Source organism: Mus musculus, chromosome 8 (genome assembly GCF_000001635.26).
Source record: "Mus musculus strain C57BL/6J chromosome 8, GRCm38.p6 C57BL/6J".
Taxonomy (NCBI): Eukaryota; Metazoa; Chordata; class Mammalia; order Rodentia; family Muridae; genus Mus; species Mus musculus.
The window spans coordinates 17,353,634-17,377,911 of NC_000074.6; the positions used below are offsets into that span (position 1 = coordinate 17,353,634).

Genomic DNA, 24,278 nt, shown 5'->3' on the forward strand with positions numbered 1-24,278 from the left:
AACAAGTATTTTTTTATGTGTATACCTTTGAGATGCATGAGCATGTATTTAAAAGTTTTCTGTAAGGTTTATAATACATGACTATCTATGTCAAGGACCTGGAGTCTTCCGTTAGAAAAAGCCACTCATCAAAGTAGACATGTGTGCAAGCTACCGAATGATGATCAAAGACAACAGCTTTCACAGGGGAATGTTTTATAATGAGAAGTTATATTAAAAACAAGTTTTGTTTGTAGGAGAAATATAATTTCTAGAAAATATCCAGTTTTTAAAGAGCACTAGTGGAGGCTTGCATATATTAATATTGATGTCCTATCATGCTGATAAGCACATCATTAACAGAACTTCAAAACTGAAAGCTAGAAATAAAATATCAACCATTTTGACTGCATACAATTATCCACAGTTACTCAACATATCCAAAATATTGGAAATAACGTGAAAAGACCTAAGCCAAAACATAAATCCCTGTCAGGTGTTTGAACTGGCCATCCTTGGCTTGTCTCACCTTGACCACATCCCATCCCCCACACCTTCTTCAGCATAGCCATATCAACTCCCAATTTTTAGGGGCGGGAAGCAGGGGGGAGGGGTTGTGTTTCCAAAATGAGGCATAACCTACTTACTGAGGTCAGAGTTCAGGGTATGTTTTCCCAGGCTTTGTCCATCTTTTCCTCCAAGCCATCATTAGCAATGGCATGTTCCCTCAAAGAAGGACATAGGCACTCTTGGATATTGCCCCATGTAGCAATATGAGGTGTCAAAGTTTCTAAAACAATGCAGTCCTATAGCCTACCACCACCACAAGCTAACAGTGTCTTCCAACACCAAGGTTCTTTAGCATCTCAAAGCCTCACTTCTTTAGCAGTGTTGATGACTCTGCAGGGGGGGATTCCACTTGTTAGCCCTGTAAGATAGCACTGGGAATACAACTTCTCTCCCACACTGGCTAGTACAGCATATAGAGGATGCATCCTAAACACTGATGCAGCTTAATAAGGCTGCACGTTGATGGACACTGAAATATTAATGGGAAAACAGGTACAAGATGTAACATTAAAAATAAATTGATGGCATTGGTACAGTAGTGGACAGCTAAGCAAACATGTATGAAAGTTCTGAACTTCTCTTATAGTCAGAGAAGTATATAGCTAATCTTGGATAACAATTCTGCACCCACCAGATCATGTCAAATGTTTGCCAAACCTGGATTCCCTATCCCTCATACAGCTATGAAAACATTAGCTTTTCACTGCCTTGTAAAAAACAAAAAAACAAACAAACAAACAAAAAAAAACAAAAAAACCAAAAAAAAAAAAAAACCTAGAGTAATATTTGCTGCAACAAGGTCACATTTTATACCAAATTCCATTTTATTTTGACCTGGAAATTCCCTTTCTAGGAATATTAAGGGTTACAGAATAAATGACAGGGTGCTGTTCTGATGCATTGGCAAGCCTCTTCCCTCTTTACAGGACTCTGACTGATCGGGAATAGCACAGGCAATCATTGTAAATAAGGCAAAGTGAAGGAGATACAGGAGGATATGCCTTGCAGTATTGTAGGGGTTAATCCACAATTAGCCACATCACAAAGATCCAAGCTTCTCAGAGATGCATTAGTAAATGTTTTTTTTAAAATGATAAACACGGAGCTAGAGAAATGGCTCAGGATATAAAGCATTGACTGCTTTTGCAGAGGACCCAGGTTCAGTTCTCAGAATCCACATGGAGTCTCTGAATACCTGTGAATCCAGTCTCGTGGGATCCAACCCCCCTTTCTGGCCTTTGTGGGCACCAGGCTTGTCCACAGGGCACGTACATTTAGGTAGAACTTTCATACACATACATAAACGTAAATAAATGGTTTTATCTATTTCATTCATGTTTATGGGTGTCTAATCTTCATATCTGCTCCCAGATCCAGAAGAAGACTTGATAGTCTTTCAAACTATAATTACGGATGGTTGTGAGTTAGGTGATGTTGAGAACCAAATCCCAATCCTCTTGACTATTAGCCAGTTGTCTTAGCCACTGTGCAATACTTTCATCTCTCCACAATGAACAAATATTTTTTAATGTTCAATACATTATACAGAGAGAGAGACAGAGACAGAGAGACAGAGACAAAGAGAGACAAAGACAGAGACAGAGTGAGACAGACAGAAAGGCAAACAGAGAGAGACAGAGAAAGACAGAGACAGAAAGAGATTCTTAAGTGGGTCTCACTGTGCACCCCAGGTTGGCCTTTGACATTATATCCTTTTGCCTCAGCTTTCTGTGTGGTAGAATTACAAGCATGTACCATTGTGTACAGTAAGCATCTATATATATTTTTAAATATATACTTTCAGATACACACACACACACATACACACTATACTGAAGTTTCTATTTTTTTCTCATCAAAACACAAAACCAGATAAGAAAAGGAGTCCAATAATATCCAATTATTTATTGGCATGTATAAGATTGAGCACTTTGGAATTTTTCATATAAAGGGTATTCTTTTAGAGATATTTATGGAGTCTTAGTCTATTTTTTTTAGAAAGAAAATAAATGTTTAAGAGCCTTTGCTTTAAAAGTAAATTCTCTAAAAACATATGCCTAGACAGGTCATCAGAAAGAAGTAATTGTGTAAGAACTTGCCCAAGAATCACCAAGTCCTTGCCTATCTGGAGACAGGAGGAACAAAAACCGAGCAATAGTGTAATACACACAGCTGCCTCTAACACCATACCTTTGGGATCACCTGAGTGTCAGAATTTTCCAGATGAACTGCAGAGGCATGTAGGCCTGTGTATCATGGCTTCACGCAAGCTCATCAAACAGTGAGCAGGCCTCTGGCAAGGGTCATGGAGATAGGATCTCAGAATGGGGCAGAAGAACCAAAGAAGGACCCCAGCAGATGGACTGAATGTGTGTGTACCCTCCGGAGTCAGTGATCAGCTCCTGACATCTACACCTGGTGAAATTTCACTTTTAAATTAGTTTTCTCTGATCCCAAAGACTACATCTGAAATAAAACTCTGCACTCTGAAATTTAGACAGCTACCAAACCTGCCCAGTGTGAACCCCAAATCGTCAACAAGAAGTCTTACTTCCTGATGCCAATGCTTCACAGTTGCTGTGAGAAATACATAAAATGGCATGGGGTGGGGAGCTGGATCTGCGATGTATACTATATCCAAGTAAGTGTGTGTGTGTGTGTGTGTGTGTGTGTGTGTGTGTGTGTGTGTGTGTGTGCTAGGGCTCCTGAAGAGTCTGGACCCTATTGTGGTTTCTGTTCATCACTTTGCCAGATCTGAAGGGAGCCTCCTTGAGGACCAATGTGCTCCTGGCAAATGTTTTCAGGTCATCTTCAATTTCAGAATAAAATGTGAAGCTGCACAGATGAGAGGAAAGACCCAAGGGAGGCAAGCTATAAATGCCACCGTTGCCTGAGCTTGATGTAAAGCTGATTAATAGACACTGTACACTCCCCCAGGGCTCTCTCCCAGCCCTCCAGCCACATTTAATGCATTTGAGCAAGTCTGATGGGCTAAGGATGACTTCTTAATGCAATCCTAACACAGAAAATTTGCTATGATAGGAAAATGTCCTTTCTACCAATCCATCTCGCTCCCTATCTCAATTGTTAAAAAAAAATTAACTGTCTGCTGCTTTGCCAATGGCTGTTGGACACACAGCCACTGACCTGCACCACTTCCTGGGCTTCATAATAGGCATGGTTATCCACACAAGTTGATTAGTGGTTCTTTTTACTTCACAGTAATCTTTTAAAAATGCTGTACATGTCTAACTGTTAGTATGTAGTGGGCAGCCAAGGCCCTTGTCAGTGTTTGGGAGTCTGTGGAATACTACACTGAGCAGCAACTCCAGAAGAATAATAATGATTCCTGGCACTGAGATCTTTACTTACTGGCTTATTGTTTCTAATACTCAACTGCTGAATACATACACAAATCAGAGAACCTGGCAAGCCCGAGTTAGACCAAATGCCAGCATATGGAGGGGAGGTGGATGCAACATTCCATCTCTAACTACTGGCACTTGATAGGTGCTGGCACAAGTGAAGTCAGTTTTCATTAAAGGTGTGACTCTGGAACACGCTTCACTGGATGGCCACACGTTCAAATTATTGAACTTCAGGAGCTTAAAAAAATAGGACACAAATTTGGGTTTGTAAGGACAAGGATATGGATTTGAGAAGACTTGTGGAGAGGTGTGAGTGTGAACAAAACACATTGTAAGAAGTTCTCGAATTACTAATAAAAGTGTTTCAAGTGGTGGCACAATAGGGTGCCTGTTGACAGTGTGCAAAGAGAAGAAACAGATTGGGTATTCTCACAGCAAAGAACTGATGAGTATTTGAGAAGGTATGAATGCTTATATTTGATATGAACATTCTATGTGTTTTCAAAGACAAAATGTCATGTGACACCCAGAAACGTATGAGTTTATGTGTCAGCTGAAATCTTTAGAACATTCCAAAGATGAAACTTTCTGAGGTGAAAAAAAAAAAAAAGACAGAAAGAAAGATGTAAATTTTGGAGTGAGATGGTTGACTAGGGGTTGTGGCAGGATTGTTCCTGTCCAATCACATTAAAATATTAGGGTAGCAGGAGGACAGGGAAAAGGGAGATGGATCTAAGTGTTGGAGAGAGAGAGAGAGAGAGAGAGAGAGAGAGAGAGAGAGAGAGAGAGAGAGAGAGAATGAGAGAGCACAACTGAAGACAGAGAGGAAGCAAGATGGATGACAGACAGGATGATGCAGAACAAGCATGGCTTTGCATAGCCACAGGTAGATATGTTATTATATAAGGATAAAATAATTGGGGTAACTTGTGTAATCTAGGTGGGCAGTTTGTATCATTATCAATTCACACGAAATTTTTTGTGTGGGAAAAGAGCAGGAGTGTCCTCTCTCATTATGTAATTGGCATGGCGGCCAGTAAGATAAGATGTCTCTGTGGGTAAAGTGCTTGCTGGCCATAACCCTGAGTTCAGTCTCCAGGCCCAGTGTGATGAATACAGTGCAGGAGAACATTCTAATAACTTGTATGCTGATCTTCAGACTCACGGCATGGCATACGTACACATATACAAACGTGTACACTCTCACAGCCTGTATGCTGATCTTCAGACTCACGGCATGGCATACGTACACATATACAAACGTGTACACATGTTAACATGCACACAAAATAAATCAAGATGTAATAGAAATTGAAACGGTCATGGCTCTGTGTGTCAGTGCTCTGAGGCAGGAGTCTTAACACTCAGAGTCTGCATATAGAGCAGCTCTTTCCCTCAGTCACTAAGCGTGCAATAGAGTAGAGCCCTGCATCTTATCATCAGGTTGGAGATTCACCATAGACATAAAGGTCTTTTCAAAGAAATGAATGCATGAAAGAACACCCTAAATAGTTGCACACATGCTATCTGAAAAGCTGCATATATTCAAAGGTGACGAGAAGCATTCCAAAAGTAAGTTATCTGGGAGGATTAACTTTTCACAGAAATTGCATCTCACAGTGGATACCAAATAAAAACTAACAGCAAAAACAAAATTGTGAAATTAGAAAATTTAAGAAAAGGGAGGACTTTTGGTGGTGCCATTGCACACACAGCTAGGTGACTAAGGGTTCTCAGCTGCCGTCCATCCACTCAGATCTACATGTCTAGGGCATACTGTCAGTTTCTTCTGTTTCTCAGAACCATATGCATTACTGATATAATACAGAATCATTTCTTTTTTTTTTTTTTTTTTGATATTCCCTTCCAGATGGTAAGCTTCTGCTTGGTAAGGCGTTGCTTTGAAAATCTCAAACCTGCTTCCCAATATAATAAAAGCTATGATGTCTCTATGCCCCAATGTGAGGGAAGGCCAGGGCCAGGAAGCTGGAGTGGGTGGGTTGGTGAGCAGGAGGAGGGGGTAGGGGAGGGTGTTTTTTGAAGGGGAATCCAGGAAAGGGGATAACATTTGAAATGTAAATAAAGAAAATATCCAATAAAAAAAATCTATGATGTCCTAGAAGGGGTATTTCAACTACGCAAAGTTCTTAAATAATATAATGTGTCTTAATAAATGTAGAACACAGAACTTGTATATTTTCAGATGAGGTATTTTAATGCATGGAAAGATGGGAAGTCAAGTGTTCTCAGATCTGTGCATCACATTTTGAAAATCCCTTCAATTAACAGCTGGACCTAAAGCCACGAGACATTCATTTTCTCTGCTACATCCAGATTCAAAGAGTGGGATCTGTGCATCATGTACACATAAAATCACATGGAGAAGAGCAATTCTCAGTCATATTTCAATGGTCCTATGTATGCAGTGCTTTTCGTGATATAAAAGGGAATATGAGCTCCCTAATATGAACAGAGTGTTCATACACATTAAGCTGAGTCTGGCCTTGTTCCAAACTACGAATGTGTTTCAAATTGTTTAATGTAAAATTATGCCTTATGGCATATGGAAATGTTTCCAAAATGAAGCAGCTACAGTTACTAATCTCTCTGTATGAAGAGGGTAGAGACTGACAAAACTATGAACTACAGCCTAGTTTCACTAAGTGTTGATGAAACTGATTGAATTGCCTATTTCTCTATTCATCTCCTCAGTTCACAGGCATTTGACAGAAGAGCTGGCTGGAGCCAGGCAGCCCTTCACTAGAGTCTGCTCATGACCATCACTAGATAAGCAATTCTTCACAGACAAGATGAACTGATTCTCATTTTCTGTATTTACCAAATAATGGTAATAAAAATAATGGTAGGTTATTTTACTTTTTCATATTTTGTTTTAGAACCTGCCTAGCCATATATCTTTGGCCCCATCAGCAATCCCAAAAAACACATTCTCTCTCATGGACTAGGCCTTGAGGTCAATCAGAAAGCAGTTAGAGATACCTATAACATTCACGCTATTGTTGCACAACTGGACATAGAGTGCCCGCCAGGGTGTTACTATGGTTTTAAAGATTACTTTTCTACCCCAGTAATATGGAAGCTAACCAGGAGGAATGAAGGGACAATTGAGTACTTGTCTGTGTCTCTGAGATACACACCTTCTCTGTGGGAGAATGTCAAGAGAGTGGCTGTAGGAGTAGAGAGTGCCTTGCAGTTGTTTATTTAATTTGAATTTTATTTGAAATGAATTATATGATGATCCAGCTTGATTTCCCATGTTCTGAATATCCAATATGTGGTGACTTCAGAAACAGGCCTTATCCTCAAGTTCTGGTGGGTTACTGAGAGTATGAACCATAGCCTATAATGCCTGGTGGTCTATGGGGCCCCAGTGACCTACAGATCATGAAGAGGCAACCCATTCCTAATACTGGGAATTTTATTTGCTAGTATATGGTATCTAATTCGGGTGACACCCCACCCCACAACCACTGTTGTTGCATAATTGTATTCAAATTCTTTCCACATATATGGAAGCTTCTAATATTTGGCTATTTTTAACAGAGTACAAGTTGTGGAAAATTTATGTCATGTTATCTCCACTAAATTTAATTCAAAATTAAATGTGTGATGATTCAAGTTAAGCTCATTTCTAATTCTACTGATAGCCATTTGAAATGCAACCTTTTAACATTTTAATTTTTCCCTAGTGTGCTGTCATTGTGAAATTTGGTTCTGGTCTTTGTCAGTTTTTTTCTGTGAGACCACAGGTGGCTGACACACACCATACTGCTCCTGTGATATTTTTTCCTGTTTGATATAAGGATGGCAGGCATTTTTTGTTTTGTTTTAATTGGTCAAGAAAGTGCCTGGGCCATACTTGGCTTTTCACATGAAATTGTCAGTAACATGGTACAGGTGTATATGGGCGTCAGTAAGTCAAAGGGTTACGATTTCTCTGTGAGAGACACACTGTGCTTCTATATGGCAGAATGTCAGGAGAGTGGCTGTTGGAGCAGAGTATGTCTCACACTTGTTTGTATGTCTGAGGATTTGGTCCTTCCTGCAAAGCTGAGGATCTTTTGATAATAAGGACATGCTGCAGCATTTTTTAAAAAAGAATATATGATGAGTTAATTCCCACTAATTTCAGACAACTGCATGATTTAACAAATATTTTTGAAGTTTCTAGAAACACAGGCCTCAAGTCCCTAAAGCCAGGAAACAAACAGAACAATGCATTAAATGGAGGCTTGCCATGGGATAACTGGAGATTTGGTAAATGTATAATGATTTGATTTTCTGCAAGGATTTCAAGAAAATATCTTTTTAACCTGTCTACACAATACCTAATAAAATGCTACTCACAGTCTGTCTTTGTTCTGATTAAGATTTACATTTCCCTTCTGAATTTATTTAATATTAGCAGTTGAAATTAAGAAAAAATATTACCATCTTATAAAATATGGAGAGGGTTACCTCACTAAGGATGATATCTTCCAGATCCATCCATTTGTCCAAGAATTTTATAAATCCATTGTTTTTAATAGCTGAGTAGTATTCCATTGTGGAAATGTACCAAATTTTCTGTATCCATTCTTCTGTTGAGGGACATCTGGGTTCTTTCCAGCTTCTGGCTATTATAAATAAGACTGCTATGAACACAGTGGAGCATGTGCTCTTATTACCAGTTGGAACTTCTTCTGGGTATATGCCCAGGAGAGATATTGCTGGATCTTCCAGTAGTATTATGTCCAATTTTCTGAGGAACCTCCAGACTGACTTCCAGAGTAGTTGTACAAGCTTGCTGATAAGTGGATATTAGCCCAGAAACATAGAACACCCAAGATACAAATTGCAAAACACAAGAAAATCAAGAAGAGGGAAGACCAATGGGTGGATACTTCATTCCTCCTTAGAATAGGGAACAAAATACCCATGAAAGGAGTTACAGAGACAAAGTTTGGAGCTAAGATGCAAGGGTGGACTATCCAGAGAATACCCCACCCAGGGATACATCCCATAATCAGCCACCAAACCCAGACACTGTTGCATCTGCCAGAAAGATTTTGCTGAAGGGACCCTGTTATAGCTGTCTCATATGAGGCTAGGCCAGTGCCTGGCAAATACAGAAGTGGATGCTCACAGTCATCTATAAGCTGGAACACAGGGCCCCCAATGGAGATGCTAGAGAAAGCACCCAAGGAGCTGAAGGGATCTGCAACCCTATAGGTGGAACAACAATATGAACTAACCAGTATCCCCAGAGCTGGTATCTCTAGCTGCTTATGTAGCAGAAGATGGCCTAGTTGGCCATCACTGGGAAGAGAGGTCCCTTGGTATTGCAAACTTTATATGGCCCAGTACAGGGGGATGCCAGGGCCAAGAAGCAGGAGTGGGTGGGTAGGGGAGCAGGGCAGAGGAAGGGTATTGGGAACTTTTGAGATAGCATTTGAAATGTATATAAAGAAAATATCTAATAAAAAAAGTAAGAAAAAATATGGAGGGGGCATAAGAGCAATCAAACTGTATTGATCAAAATATAAAACTGTATAGTGCCCACATGTTAGATTATTATGACAGACATGGGAAATACACAAGAATTAAAAACAAAACAAAACAAAACAAAACAAAAACAAACAAACAAAAACCTTGGCATCTGTGTAGACTAGCGGGTAGCAGTCAATGAAGAAATGCACAGCCAGCCTATATGTTAAATGGGACATATAATTAACCCTGTCACTACCAATACTCCCAACAGTATAGAAAAGGAAGCAGAAAGAATATAAGAGCTGAAAGATAGTTGGTCATGATGTGGGGTGGTGCGTTCTGTTCTAGATGTAACATTATTGATGTCAGCTCAAACTCACAGAAGCCCTGGATACCTCCACAGATTTGAGCAAGCAGAAATGGGATAGAAGATATGCAGGTCACACCCCTTACCGAAAAGCTATAGCAGTAGTTAGTTGTTGGGGGATGAAGAGTCATTCTTTTTTGAGGATGAGACTACTGACTGGTTTCCTGTGCTCTAGGGATTAGTCCTTCACCCAGGCACATAGGAGCAGCAGTAGTTGGGCTTAGGACTTAGTAAGCTCTCAAAATAAAGATATGAATTTGGGTCATGTTGAGGAGACAAAGGAGAGTTAAAGAAGGAAGTGGGGTGAATATAATTTGAGTCACATACATATAGGAAATTCTCAAAAATAACAAAAACAAAAATAAGCTTTTTTCAACATTTTTCTGTTTACAAGCTTTTCTCTTCCAGAAAGCCAGATCTAGGGACAGGAAACATGATTCTATTTGACAAACACAGTGAACAACTCTTGGTCCAACATGGAGAGAGCCATTTTCCCCTGGGAGTACTTGTCTAAAAGGTAAACCAAAAAAAAAAAAAAATGGAAGGATTAGCCACTAAAAGATATAAGACTTTATATATATGTATGTATACTTTCCAATTAGCTCACCAGGAGTGATGCGGCATCTTGAGGAAGGTATGGTTAAAACAAGTAGCTTAAATTCAGAGTATTTAAAGGACCCAGCTATCTTAATTGGTCGCACAGCACTGGACAGGATGCTAGTATAACTGACCTAATGCTGCTGTGATATTTGTTGCTCTTGTATACTGTGCATTCTTTTATTAATTTGTAGAGTAGAAACAATGTCTGAGCTCATTTTCAAAAGTTTCAAAAGTGCATGTGTATAGTATATATAGTGCTCTTACTTGAAAAATATATATATATAATTTACTATATCTAATGTGCATTGCATTGTGTACGAGGTAATGTCCTTGTATGTTACAAGTCACTGTAACTTTCTTCTAATTGTAATTGGCTGTGATAAACACTGTCTTAGCATTTATGTGACTAAGCCTTTGGACACTATTACCAAGATGTCTACCAGTCTGAAGCATCTGCCAGCATTCTGTAGGCCCTCTGCTTTATCCCTCTGCCCTGCTTCTTGGGGCAGATAGTTTGACCTTTCTCTTCCACATGCATTAACTGTAAGAGGAGATGCAGAAACATAGCCAAAGAAGAGGAAGAACTGTCCATGTTACATCATGTAATACTTATGAACTATCACCAATTTTGAAAAGAAAAATGTTTAAGATAATTTGGATATAGATCACAGAACTGACCTAGTGAGGAACAATGCTATAATTATCCAAATATTGCAGCCTGACACATTCTGGTGAATACAAGGTAATTTTAGAATATCTTCTAGATGAGCCCTGGAGTATGAAACACCAGAATACAGTTCCTTCTAGAACACAGTACAAGGGGTACAAAAACCAGTGTGCATTTATCCAAACTACTGTGCATTTATCCAAACCACTGTGCATTTATCCACTGATGGGAGCTAATACAGAATGGCTCAGATCTGCAAACTCAAGGCTTCTTAGGCAGCCTCTTTCTTGTTCAGCACTTCACACACACACCTTTATTTATAGAAGAATATACAACTAAAGAGTCATCTGAGAAAGACTGACAATTGGGCAGAGAGAATAGAACACTGACTCTGAGCATTGTGGGTGGACACATCCTTGTAAATTCTGCAGGAAACACAAAAGAAAGAGTAGGCTACCTCATTCTGTGGGTGTTTCTACAAGGCGATGTCGTCATGCAGGATACCAAAGAACACTGAACAACCAATAACTACCTTTGAAATGCAAAGCACCAGTTTGAGGGTGACTAAGAAAAAGTCCACTGTTGGTCATCTAACTGAGCACAATCACACTGGATTATGAGGACATCTTAAACTCCATTGCAGAGTAAAGCCCTATTATGGTATGTTCTAGTTATGTTATGAACTCATGTACCTGGAGCTTGAGCACCAAAGAATGCCTTGTAACATCAAGTCACTAGTTGAACTTACTTGCTTAGCATCTACCCACATCCTTCCTTCCACCTTGCTTAAACTGAGCTGATATCATTCCTTTAGAGTTCTTTGTCAATGTCCTATGGGAAGATTCAAAAAGCTAGAGGAGAAGATTAACTGTTGGAAGACTGTGTCTTCTATACATGACTGGAAAGTTGCACCCACAGAATATCAACAATATGGTTATCTAAATAAAACTTGGATAATGACATCATCAGTTATCCAAGGTGGCTGATAGGAATTTCACAAAACTCTACACCAATAAAAAGCTACAAATAGTCAATGTCTGAGAAAAAGTGAGACTCAGTTTTCCAAAGGTATGAGGACCTTGATGGGTTATCTACTACCAAGTGGTCAGTAGAATGTCACATTAATTTCCCTTGAAATCTAAACATTTAATGCACATTCTAATCATGTGAGATTTTCTTGAGTTGTTCATGCATGAATTTTCAAGAAATCAGTGAAAAATCAAAACACATTGATACATTAATTTCCCTTGAAATCTAAATATTTAATGCACATTCTAATCATGTGAGAATTTCGTGAGTTGTTCATGCATGAATTTTCAAGAAATCAGTGAAAAATCAAAACACTGTAAATAAAATTGTAGATGGCAGTGATCTCTCTTCACACACACTGGATGAGCAAGCAATAGGGTAGAGGCATGATTACTTATTCTTCAATCACTATGTAATATTAAGATAAAGAAAATCCTATTATAGAGGTAATTCTGTATATTATCTTAAGCTGTATACCTCATAAAATGTAAATGAAGGTATCATCATGTACCCAAGCCATCACATAACTTACATTTATCACAAATGACTAATGTATCAAAAATCCATGAGAAATATAAACACATAACCAAGATAATTAAGTCTGTGCTTATGTGAGATGACACTATTATTCAAAATGTTTCCTTCCTTTCTGAATCTCCTTCTCCTCCATTGGCCACAGTTTAGCACCTTCCCCCACAACAAACAAACTGTATTTTCTCCAATCTCCAGATCACTGGCTTTGAGATTACCGCATGAGCAGTTGTGGTTTTACTCACTTTGGTCAGGAGTCAAGGAGTAGTATGTATGTCCTAGCATTGGTGATAAGAAGTACTGGTCCTTCAACTTCTCCTATCACCAGGTGATTTTCTATTCTAGTCTCACAAGAATGAAGACCAATGGTTTACACAGGATCTGAAATCTGACTCTGGGGCCATGCTGATCCCAACTCAACATTAATCAACCAACATCATGCAAACCCCAGTATCCAGAATAAGCAAACATTTACTTCATGCAGCACTGGAATAGAATATAACTGGCATTTTGTGGTAATAGTTCATTATAGAGTAAAGTACCTTAACTAATAATTAATGCCATATATGCATATATAACACAAATATGCATATACATACATATATACACACATATGTGTTTGTATGTCTGTGTTTACATAAACAGTGTGTTGTTCAGCTTGCTAAATAGAATAAATACTATATTATTACTTCAAAAGTAATATTGAATAATGTATTTAAAGTATTATTTTGACAACTGACATAAGTACATAGGTGAATAAGAGCCAGCTTTAACGACAGCAATACGAATGTTTCATTAGCATCATTATTGACTTACTTAATTTGAAAAAGTCAGATAAATGTCAGCATATACTTGAATTTGCACCACATGTTAATAGAAAGTGGCATTCAGATTTATAATTTATATGAATTTGCTTATACAATTCCAATTGATTTCTCTATAAGCACATTAAAATGTTTAATTTATTTTTCTTTTCTGAGTGAAAATCTTTGCAGTTCTTTTGTCTTCTCAGCAACTTTCATGCAGATATTAATAATCTGACCACATTTTCATGTTATGTGAGAAAATAAACAAATAATGAATGGTTGCTTCATTTCCTAACACCTTCAGATGCCTACTTGAATGTCTCTGACAACATTTGTGACACTTGATGGAAATTAGATATATAATTTTTCCTTTCAATTTTGGATTTGAAGAGGATATGCAGATAATCTTGTATTTAATAAATAATTTAATAGCATCTTTACATGGCTCTAGTGAGTTCATAAATGTTAGCCAGATGGAGTTTTTCGTGATTCATGTATAAGTATGAATCTGACTGCTAACAAACTGGAAAGTCTAAACAAGTGCCCGGGTGGTGAAGAGGAGAATCTCATAAAAATACTTACAGATATGAAACAACCACATATCCTGAATCACTTTTGATCAAACCACTACCTCTGTTGTGATAGAGTATTGAACTCAGATAGAGCAGGCCTCTTGCTAATAGCAAGGGCAGGAAGGAACATTTGAGTCTGGCCTTGTCTCCTGCAGGACCCCACATATTGGGTGTGCACTACACTTTCTGGACCCACATTTTGGATGAGCACAGTGATCCAACTGTTACCAAGCACTTGACCACACAAATGAGAAGCATTCCACAATAGCATGCAAATGATGTGTTGAGAAAGAAAAGACTCTTGAGGCATGCAGAGCCAATGAGCCCATAATCTCTTCTTTTCTCAGATCTCCTGAGTGCTGAAGCACAGTTTTGAAGAGAACTGGACACAATGTAGTTTCTCTGAATTTGAAATCAATCCAGTTCAATATGAAGTTTAAGATGTAATACTAATTTGTGATAAAAAGTTGATCAAAGAAACCCCTTTCACACTGTCTTCATTGTTCTTAAAATTATTAGCATAATCTATTCTTAAAAATTATATTGAATCTATATAACTATTGATGCATGACTATTTCTGTTTTTAGGGAATATAATTTAACTTGTATTTATTTTATAGTTTTGTGATTATAAGATAATTATACCATTACTCCTTTACTTTTCAAACCCCAATCCTCACATATAACCCTCCTTGCCCTCTTTCAAATCTATGGTTACATTTTCATTAATGTTGTATATCTAAATGTATGTATGTATATGTATGTATATATATATATGTATATATATATATATGTATATATATATATATATATTAATATAAACATATGGCTTGCTCTGTCTGAATAACATTGAAAAATATATTTCTAAAATATTCTACCTTATTAACTCAGAATGTAGATAGCCTAATAATGCCTAGTAGGAAGAAATTCTTGCAAGTATTATCTTGAAAGGAAAGAAAAGAAATAAATACATTTTATCACTTTTAGTTAATTAAAACTTATACTGGCTCATGTCCCTCATTTAGTTCTAAATATTGACACCTACAGAAATGTTTTAAAACTGAAAGTACCATTGGCTCACTGAGCTACTGAACAGGGAAGATTTGTGCTGGTTGTTTATTGGCTTCTTTTAAATATTTCACTCTGTCCAACATCAGATTATTTTAAGAATGTGGTTTAAGATAACAAGATTTACAGAGAAATAGGAAAAAAAAGACCATGATGTAATTTTCTTCATGACACAGTGAATTCAGTAGCAAGGTTGTCTTAATAGAGAAAGACAGAGAGATGTCCTTAATTAATTGTTTCCTTCTCTCAGTGGGATTTTCAGAAGCTTTAGAATAAGCCATGTAACTGCCTGATGCAGTATATTAATAAATATGGAGGGAACGGAATGTAATGGTTTTCTATTCCATCAGGAGACCAGAAGCAGCTAACAGTAGATATGTCTTGTCATTTGTAAAACTTCCACATCAGAAGTTCCTGCACAGCTGGACAGGTGTCGTCAGCACTGAGAATGCAGCCAATTACTTCCTTCTCTGAAGTTTGCTGGCTGCTCTTTGTGCTTGGGTGAGATAAACACAGCTGTCCCTTTCTAGGAGAGAGATGCAAGTGTAGTCTAGGTTAGTACTACACAGAGGAGCAGCTCAAGTCTGGGAAAAAGCTCTGTTCCCCATTTGGGACCACTGCTGTTTCCATTAAAGACAAGCACCCACCCGCTTTTAATCTGACTCAGATGTACACGGGGCATTTCCATAAATATAACACAGAGTATTCCAAATTCACTGAGTATAGTTCCCTTTCTTCAAGACAGAAGATTTAAAAAAGGAAATGCTACTTACTTAGAGAAAATGTCTTTTTCCATAAAATCTTGGGAGGAGAAAGACATTTAATTTTTTTTATGCCTCGTGTCATTATTGTGTGCATGTATGTGTACATGTTTGTATGTGCACAAGTGCACATGTGTAAGGGATACCTATTCAGATATTTGCACATGCAACTGAACCCAGAGAACAACGTCGCAGAATTTCCCCCACCTTTCTCGTGTTTTCAAAGAGGGTCATTTACTGGCTGAGAACTTAGTAATCAGATGTGGTGACTGGCCAGGAAGCCCCAGCCATCCACGTCTGTTTCCTGAGCAGTGAGGAGCGTGAGCACGTGCTCCAAGAGATCCAGGGTGATTTCCCTAACTCAGGTTCCAGCCAGTGAACGTGGATGATTTCTCTTGCAAAGGGAAGCCTTCCAACTATTGACTCAACTCCCCAGAATCACTCAGAATTCTTTAGAAGGGTCTTACTCATTAATCCTGGCTGGCCTGGAACTTACTATGTAGACTGTCTTGGCCTTGGACTCACAGAGATCTGCTTGACTCTGCCTCCTGAGTGCTGGGATGAAAAGTGTGTGTGGGGGAGGGACAGCAGGAAAGGGAATAACATCTGAAATGTAAATAAAGAAAATATTCAATAAAAATAAATAAATACATACATACACACATACATCCAATGTAAAACCAAAACAAACAAATTAAAACAAAACAAAACAAAAAAGCCCTTACATGCCATGCCTGATTTTTCTTGTGTACATTTCTCACAGGGCCCACACAGTTCTCAGAGTTCATTTGTAGAAGGAAAGTACAGACATATCTTTAATCAGGTGATCTGTCCCACCTCTGTGCAGGTAAATTTACTTATATTCATATATCAGATTATGCATCTATTGAAGATAATTACAAAAGTGGATATTGTCTAAGTACACAGAAAGCATTCTTGTGTCACTCGACTGTAAAAACTTCTACCAAAATGGGATTCCAAGAGAAATAGTAAAACATGAGCCCATCTTTGAAGATCCCTCTAGTAAATTAAGATATTTACTTAGTGAAGGGAAATTACTTCTAAAAATCCATTAAGCTCTCTAAATCACCAACAGGAGTTCCACTGATTAATTTGTAAACTGAAAGAATATTCTAAAACTGCTTAAAAATCAAATATAAAATGGCAGTAATGATTTTTCTCATACAAAATAAGCAAATCACTCCTACACAGAGAGCATCTGCAGAAAAAAATTGCTAAATCTGGAAAAAAATGAATAAAAATTCCTAACATTGATCCTATCTTAACTCAAAGGTTTTGTGTCAGCTTAGTCTTACAAATGAATCTTATTTTCTGTATTTTTGGATATAACTGATAATATCTAAAAATAAATATCAGACATTTTCAGACTTGCTTTTCATCCTAAGCACAACAATCAAACATCAATGAATGAATTCCCTTATATCAGAAACCCCAGGGAAGCATCTCATGTAACTTGGAGTCTCCGTTGAGCTTTTCTCCAGTGTTGCTAAATAGAGCCACAACTTCAGTTGACACCCTGTGAAAGAGAATGGCACACTCTTCAGAGATCTGAGAGTCCTCAAGTAAACCCAAGACTAAAGCAAGTAACATAAAACTCTAAGTATTATTTTAGAAAATGACACTGTGGTGCAAACATGCTAAAGGTTGAAAATATTTTGGGTCTCCAGTGAATTTTCTCAGGTGTAAAAGAAAAATTCTTAAATGTATACCTGGGTTCTAAACCTTGTTCTGGACTGTGCAATTAAGCTCATGCCTGTGGGGATATATTCTAGACTATATAGGCTTATATAGACTTCATAATATGGGTTCTAGAATTCACAATCATGCTCTCCATGTTAATAAGAAGTTCATGCCTATGCAGATGTGTTTTAGACCACACAACCATGTTCTGGACTATTAAACTACAATCAAAAGAACAAATTCACAACAGTGGGGGTGTGTTCTAGGCCACACAACTATGCTTTCTGTTCTAAGATATGCAATCATGTTCTACTCTGCAGTACTATGCTCTAGACTGTGTGCCCCTGGGTACTGGGTTCTAGACTGTTAAATTACTTTCTATAGTATCATTATATATATCTCTATTTAACCTATTTTTCTATCTATCTATCTATCTATCTATCTATCTTTCTTTCTTTCTTTCTTTCTTTCTTTCTTTCTTTCTTTCTTTCTTTCTATCTTTCTATCTATCTATCTATCTATCTATCTATCTATCTATCTATCTATCATCTATCTATCTTTCTATCTTCCTATCTTTCTTTCTTTCTTTCTTTCTTTCTTTCTTTCTTTCTTTCTTTCTATCTTTCTTTCTATCTATCTATCTATCTATCTATCTATCTATCTATCTATCTATCATCTATCTATCTTTCTATCTTCCTATCTTTCTTTCTTTCTTTCTTTCTTTCTTTCTTTCTTTCTTTCTTTCTTTCTTTCTATCTTTCTTTCTATCTATCTATCTTTCTATCTTCCTATCTATCTTCCTATCTTCCTATCTATCTATCTATCTATCTATCTATCTATCTATCTATCTATCTATCTATCTATCTATCTTAACAGTGTAGCCACGTTCTAAACTACAAGGAAGCTGCTCTATGTTCATAGCCAGTTCTATACTACATGATCTGTCCTTTTATGTGATATGACCATGTTCTAGGATATGTGGGCCTGACTTGTTCAGTCCCTTTATACAGATAAAGTACAAGGTTCAGAAAATATAGCCACACAGGCTTATTTTCTGAGTGGGTTGTTTTAATATGTGTATATATGCAAATGTTTTATATAAACAGGTATATATTATACATATATCCACAAAAATATCATTTAACCAAGAGTTGCTTTCATGTATGAAATTTATAAATTTATCACACTGATAAGTTCCAGGTTTACACAACCAAAGTGTTTATTAAGCTTTTAGACATTTCTTATGGTCTGCAATTTTTATATACAAAGGGAAACTCAATACCTCAAATGTAAATGTCGGTCCCATGGGAACTCATCCCACAAGCATTGTCATAGCACAGTATATGTTTGCATAGCAGCAGTAAAAACTTCATCACCTAGGAAAGGGGCTTTCCAGGCATTGCAGAATGATCCAGCTCTTTACAACATGTGTGACATTATTGCTTTATTATATTGAAGCTTGGTTTACTTTTCAACTTAAGATTGCAATTTCCCACTTTCTCAGTTTTCTTATATGATCAGAGCATAATTTCTGAATCAAAACAAGCAATTTAATCATACTTAAAATCAATGGAATTACAGGGCTTATTTATGAAAAGCTAATGCTTTTGCAATCAATATTTTAAATTGCATTGTTTTGTTTGTCATCAAATTAATATAATTCAGCTATCACGTTGAATATGTGCTTTCAGTGTGATTAGAAATAAATCATCAGGGGTAGTATGGTAATGTGGGAAGCTTGTGAATGTGGGAGCATTAGGGGAAAATTGAAAATACTTAATGATTTGATACAGTGCTGGATGAAGAAAATTAGAACAATCAGCCACAAATAGCATCTACTCAAGCACAATATTTTAACCTGTCAACTCCCATACTATAAGCGTGTTAAAAAGCTAAAGTTTGTATTCAGAAACAATGCATCATTCCTAACAATGGTCAGTCAAGCCTCTTGTGACCAACACTTTCAGAGGGAGAGTTGTGATGGCTTAAAATCAACTCAGATGTTACTCTGAACTAAACACTAGCACAGGAATAACAGGTTGTTCACAAGCTGAATAATTCATGCAAGAGTAAGACTTACGAATTCTTGGTCTCTCATATACCATGAGGTACCCTAATCAAGTGGTCTAACATTTATAGCACAAGGAAAATTATTTGAACTTCTTAGTGATTTTTTTTATAATATAAATCCATGATTTATTCAAGACTGTGGCCTAAATAATAATGGCTTTATAGAATTGATCAAGCTAAGGAGCACAAATGTAGAGAATGTTTAATTGCCAATGACATCACTTTTCTACTCTTAAATAAATGTTATGCAAATTTTCCCCTTGAGAATTCATTTTTAACTAAGCATACCAAAAATGAAAATGGTAAACCACAATATATAACTTTGTCTTTGTTGCAGTCTTCTAGCTGATTACTCAGAAAGCACAAATCCAGACTTTCTCAATCTCAAAGATGACTTTAGAATGTCTTAGCATATGCTAAATACACATGTTGGAAATTATACATAAATATGCAAATATCTGCATAAGCATGAGTATACACACACACACACAACTGTATGCATACATAAAGACAAAGACGTACCTCTGAATAAATTAGGTATCAGGCTACTTGACAAATGCTTAAAAGAAAAATATCAATAAAAAGATGTGACATCTATACAAAGACTCAGAATAGTGATAAATAAATATCAAAGTATCCAGGAAGATGAACACCCAGGATGTACTGTCGAGTCACCTGTAACCAAGATTTCCATTGTGTGGTAGCCTCACCACACAGTATATATAGTTACACCTGCTCCCCACAAACTACAGGAAAGATTACATGTATGACTAAATAATAGTTTCATTTACTACATGGAGAGATGAGATGTGTGTTTAGGTTCAGACAGCAGCATCTGCTGCCCTAGGTCTTCTTGTTTTGTTTTATTTTTATTTAATTTAATTTTGTTTGTTTGTTTGTTTGTTTGTTTTTACTTTGACGAAGGGGAAAACTATGACCTTAGTTTCTCTCCATAGCCATGGACAACTTGCTACCTAGAGCACATGTTAACTATGGCTGCACAGGAATCACACCTGTGTGGACTGTAGAGTGTGATTCCTTCTACGATATCAATGTCTTCTGGTTCCTTGTCAAGATACATTTATTTTAATAACAGAAGAATAATAACAACTATTCTTATAACTGTAACAGCTACTTAGGTTTTACAAATAGTAAAAACTAAGTCTCATAATTAAAAATGAGTCCATCTGATCAGACAATAACATCTTTCAATAGTATCAGTTCATGGGAGTGGAGAGGTGGTACTGTGTGCTCTTGTATTAGAACTAGGATTTGGCTACCAGCCCCCACATGGCAACACTGACATTTGTAACCCTAATTCTATGGGATCTGATGCCCTATTCTGCCTCCCGTGGAGACCAGGCCTGCACATGGTATACACACAAGCTCACAGTCAAATACTGATACACATAAAATAAAAATAAACCTTTAAGAAACTATTATCAGTATCTGAATACTCAAATGGGGAACTTTGATCTATTGACTTGACACAAAAACAAGCCTCTGCCATTTGTTTCATTTGATGTAATTATTTTGCATGATTTATAGAACAAATAAAAGTTCTCAATTAGCTTCAAGAAATATGGTTGTCAAATGTTGAGCCAATGCATACATAAATATATGCTATAAATTACTCTACACCAATTCTGGCTTTCTTTGCCTTTCAACTTCTGATGTCTGTATCTCAGGAAGAATTGATGGATCCTAGTGAGCGTTTTCCAATTTTCCCCTTGTAAGATTGGAATATCAAGTATTCAATCAACAAATGTCACCTGTCCTCTCTCCTGTCTTTTTTGACCTTTCTGTACTAAATGATGAGTGTGTTTTCTGGAAATGTTTCTATAGAGTTCTTTCAGATGAAATCATTGATTTGAAAATGTTGAAGTTATTTATTAACCAAGCAGCTAATGGCTTATGTGAGGCCTAAATATTGTTTCTGCCCCATATGTCTCCATTTATGAAAGTTTTTTATCTTTTTATTTATTATTTTTCTAAGTCAGCACAGGAAGTATAGACTTCCTATTATGTTTTCATACATATATGTCATTATACCTTGCTTTTCTATACCTACCACTGCCCATTTATCATCCCCTCTTTTCTACTGGTGGATTCGTTCTCCACCCTACCCCACCCCCATTAATAGACTTTTTCCTTTATATCACATGTTATCCACCATTGCTATCTCCAACTGCCTTTAGACCCATTCCTACGTTTCATGGTCTGATTTTTATACTAGGGTCAATCAGACAGACTCTCTCTCTCTCTCTCTCTCTCTCTCTCTCTCTCTCTCTCTCTCTCTTTCTCTCAAACTCTAGATTCTATAATGAAGGAAGACATGGCATATTTGGTTTTTTTCCCCCAATCTAGCTTATTTTCTCACAATCATCTCAGGCTCTAGCTACTCTCCTGGATCTATCAGGATTTCATCCTTCCTGGGTGAATAAAATTCCTGTGCTTATGTCCTGACATTTCCTGCTCTGATCTACAGGACGGACAGTTCTACAATCTCACCTTTTGTGTGTCACAGAAACCTTCAGGAGCATCTCAACCACTATAAAGAGACCTTCTCTTCAGCCCTGCTCCCATGGTCCTGCTCTCCAAGTTGTGTCTGAAATGTTTCCTGCCTGCCTGGCTCAGTACATGGCACAGTGGTTCTCCTTCCCTGTGGAGTTTCCCCAAAGTCTGCCATTGCTAAAATCAAATCAAAACAAAACAACAATAACAACAAAAAGAAAAACAAATCGGTAAACAGTTATTCTGATAATGGAGGCAGCTATCCAGTGACTGACAGACAAGCTGGCAGCTTATGCAGAGAGGACAAACCCAATACAGGGAAGGTCTCTTCATGATACTCTTAATGGCATGCAATTTAACACTTGACAGGTATGTATCTCTGAAAATTTCTACTTAAGCCTCCCAGGTTGGATACTGACAACTAAAAACATCAGAGACAAAGCTGTGGGTTATCAGGGATGACCGTGCATTGTGGATTGTCAGGGATGCTTGTTCATTGCATGATTGCAGCAAAGTCCCAAGTGTATAAAGAGATAAATTCCAAATTATCGCTTCAGCACTGCTGGGACTGATTTGCAGCATTGTAATCAGCAACTGATGACACAGGCTTATGCTGTGTGTTGGTAAGCACTTTTAAGGCCATTTGTTTACCAATTAAAGTAGAAATGTACACTTGGTTCACTAACTTTTCAATAGCTTTCCTATTGATAAAAGGCAAAAGTTCACCAAGCCACAAAAGTAAGTCAGCATCCTTTGAAAGCAATAACAACAGTGAAAGATAATAATAACATAAAAGCCATAACAATAAAGAAAGAGAAGCATTAGATAAATCTCATGTTTCCCTGATATCACTGTATTAACGTGAAGATTCAGAAAAACTCAAGTCTGTTCTCATTCCTTTAGCTGTCTCTAATGTTGTTCTAAGATCTGTAGCCCTTGGATGGAGTTTTCCAAGATCTGTGTTCAGATACTTTGATATTTGTTCCTGGTGCATTTATTTTTCCCTCTCCATTGCACTCCTTTAAATGAGTTAAAGTTCACTGCTCTGTGCAGTCAAAGATGATGGCCATCTGTACATGAATGTAAGGGTCCTTAATTTACTGGCTCTGTATATGGACAAGCTGGGATGGGTTTTAACCTTACCACAGCTGTGTTTCAAGATGTTGCTCCTCTCTATGTTACAGCCTTGTGGTCCTAATAATAAAAAACATGACGAACATACCCACTGCCATAATTGGTGTGAAGTATCACACATGTTAAATACGAGCATTCTCAGAGGAGCAAATATCTCCCTTCTCATTCCAGATAGGACATTGGACTTTCTGAGTCACACTTTCTCCTCTAAGCTGTCCCTGGTCACTTAAACATTCAGGTTGTATCACAGATGCAGGAAGGCATTTGTTGATATAAAGAGTTAGCAAAATTAAGACAAGTGTAAGTTACTCAGCAAAACTTGGTAATGCAACACCATCATTTGAAAAATCAATTAATTATACAAGCAAAATACTAGATGAAGAAGAGAACTGGATGAGAAGCTCCATACCTAGCTAAGAAGCTGTTGACAATAGAGAGCTGCCAGGAGTGGAAGGGATGGATTTTGTTTGTTTGTTTGTTTGTTTGGGGGTTTAGTATTTTTATGTTTTTTATTGTGTTTTTGTTGTATTTTGTTTTGTTTGTTTGTTTGTTTGGTTGGTTGGTTGGTTGTTTGGTTGGTTGGGTTGGGTTGGGTGGGTTTTTGGCCTTTGACTTTTGTTTTTTGGTTCATTCTGTTGTGGCAACACTACCCAATGGATAGCCATACATCAGAGACAACATAGACAACATTAATTGAGCTGGCTTTAGTTACAGGAAACTGAAGGCATGAACTTGTGGGTATGGGACAGAGAATAGACATGAGAGAAGTTAAGAAACCGGTGACCAGAATCAAAATACTATGTATGAATTCCTCACATTAATAAATACATGTATTTGAAGACAAAGAAATGAAACAAGAGGCCATACTTCACAACGGTGTGTACATTTCACTTAAAAGAAAACTAGTACTCTGCTTCCTGTTTTCCAATTATATATGTCATGCCTGGTGGATGATCAACTTTTTTCATGTACTCTGTTGACATAATGAACCTAGAGTAACACACAGGGAGTTCTTGGGCAACACTGATGTGCCTTCATAAAGAAGAACCTTC

At 37.3% G+C, this 24,278-nt stretch overlaps 2 protein-coding genes across 2 annotated transcripts in view; both read right to left on the reverse strand.

Annotated features, from left to right (window-relative positions):
• Csmd1 (CUB and Sushi multiple domains 1) overlaps positions 1 to 24,278 on the reverse strand; it is a 1,642,848-nt gene that overhangs the window by 1,461,096 nt on the left and 157,474 nt on the right. The gene's annotated exons all lie outside the window — the stretch shown is intronic.
• The window catches only part of C030002A05Rik (RIKEN cDNA C030002A05 gene), a 138,762-nt gene continuing 114,484 nt past the window's right edge, over positions 1 to 24,278 (reverse strand). Inside the window, exon 1 of the mRNA XM_030243881.1 lies at positions 1 to 24,278. This exon is cut by the window's right edge and continues 114,484 nt beyond it. The gene's annotated coding sequence lies outside the window, so the exon portion shown is untranslated.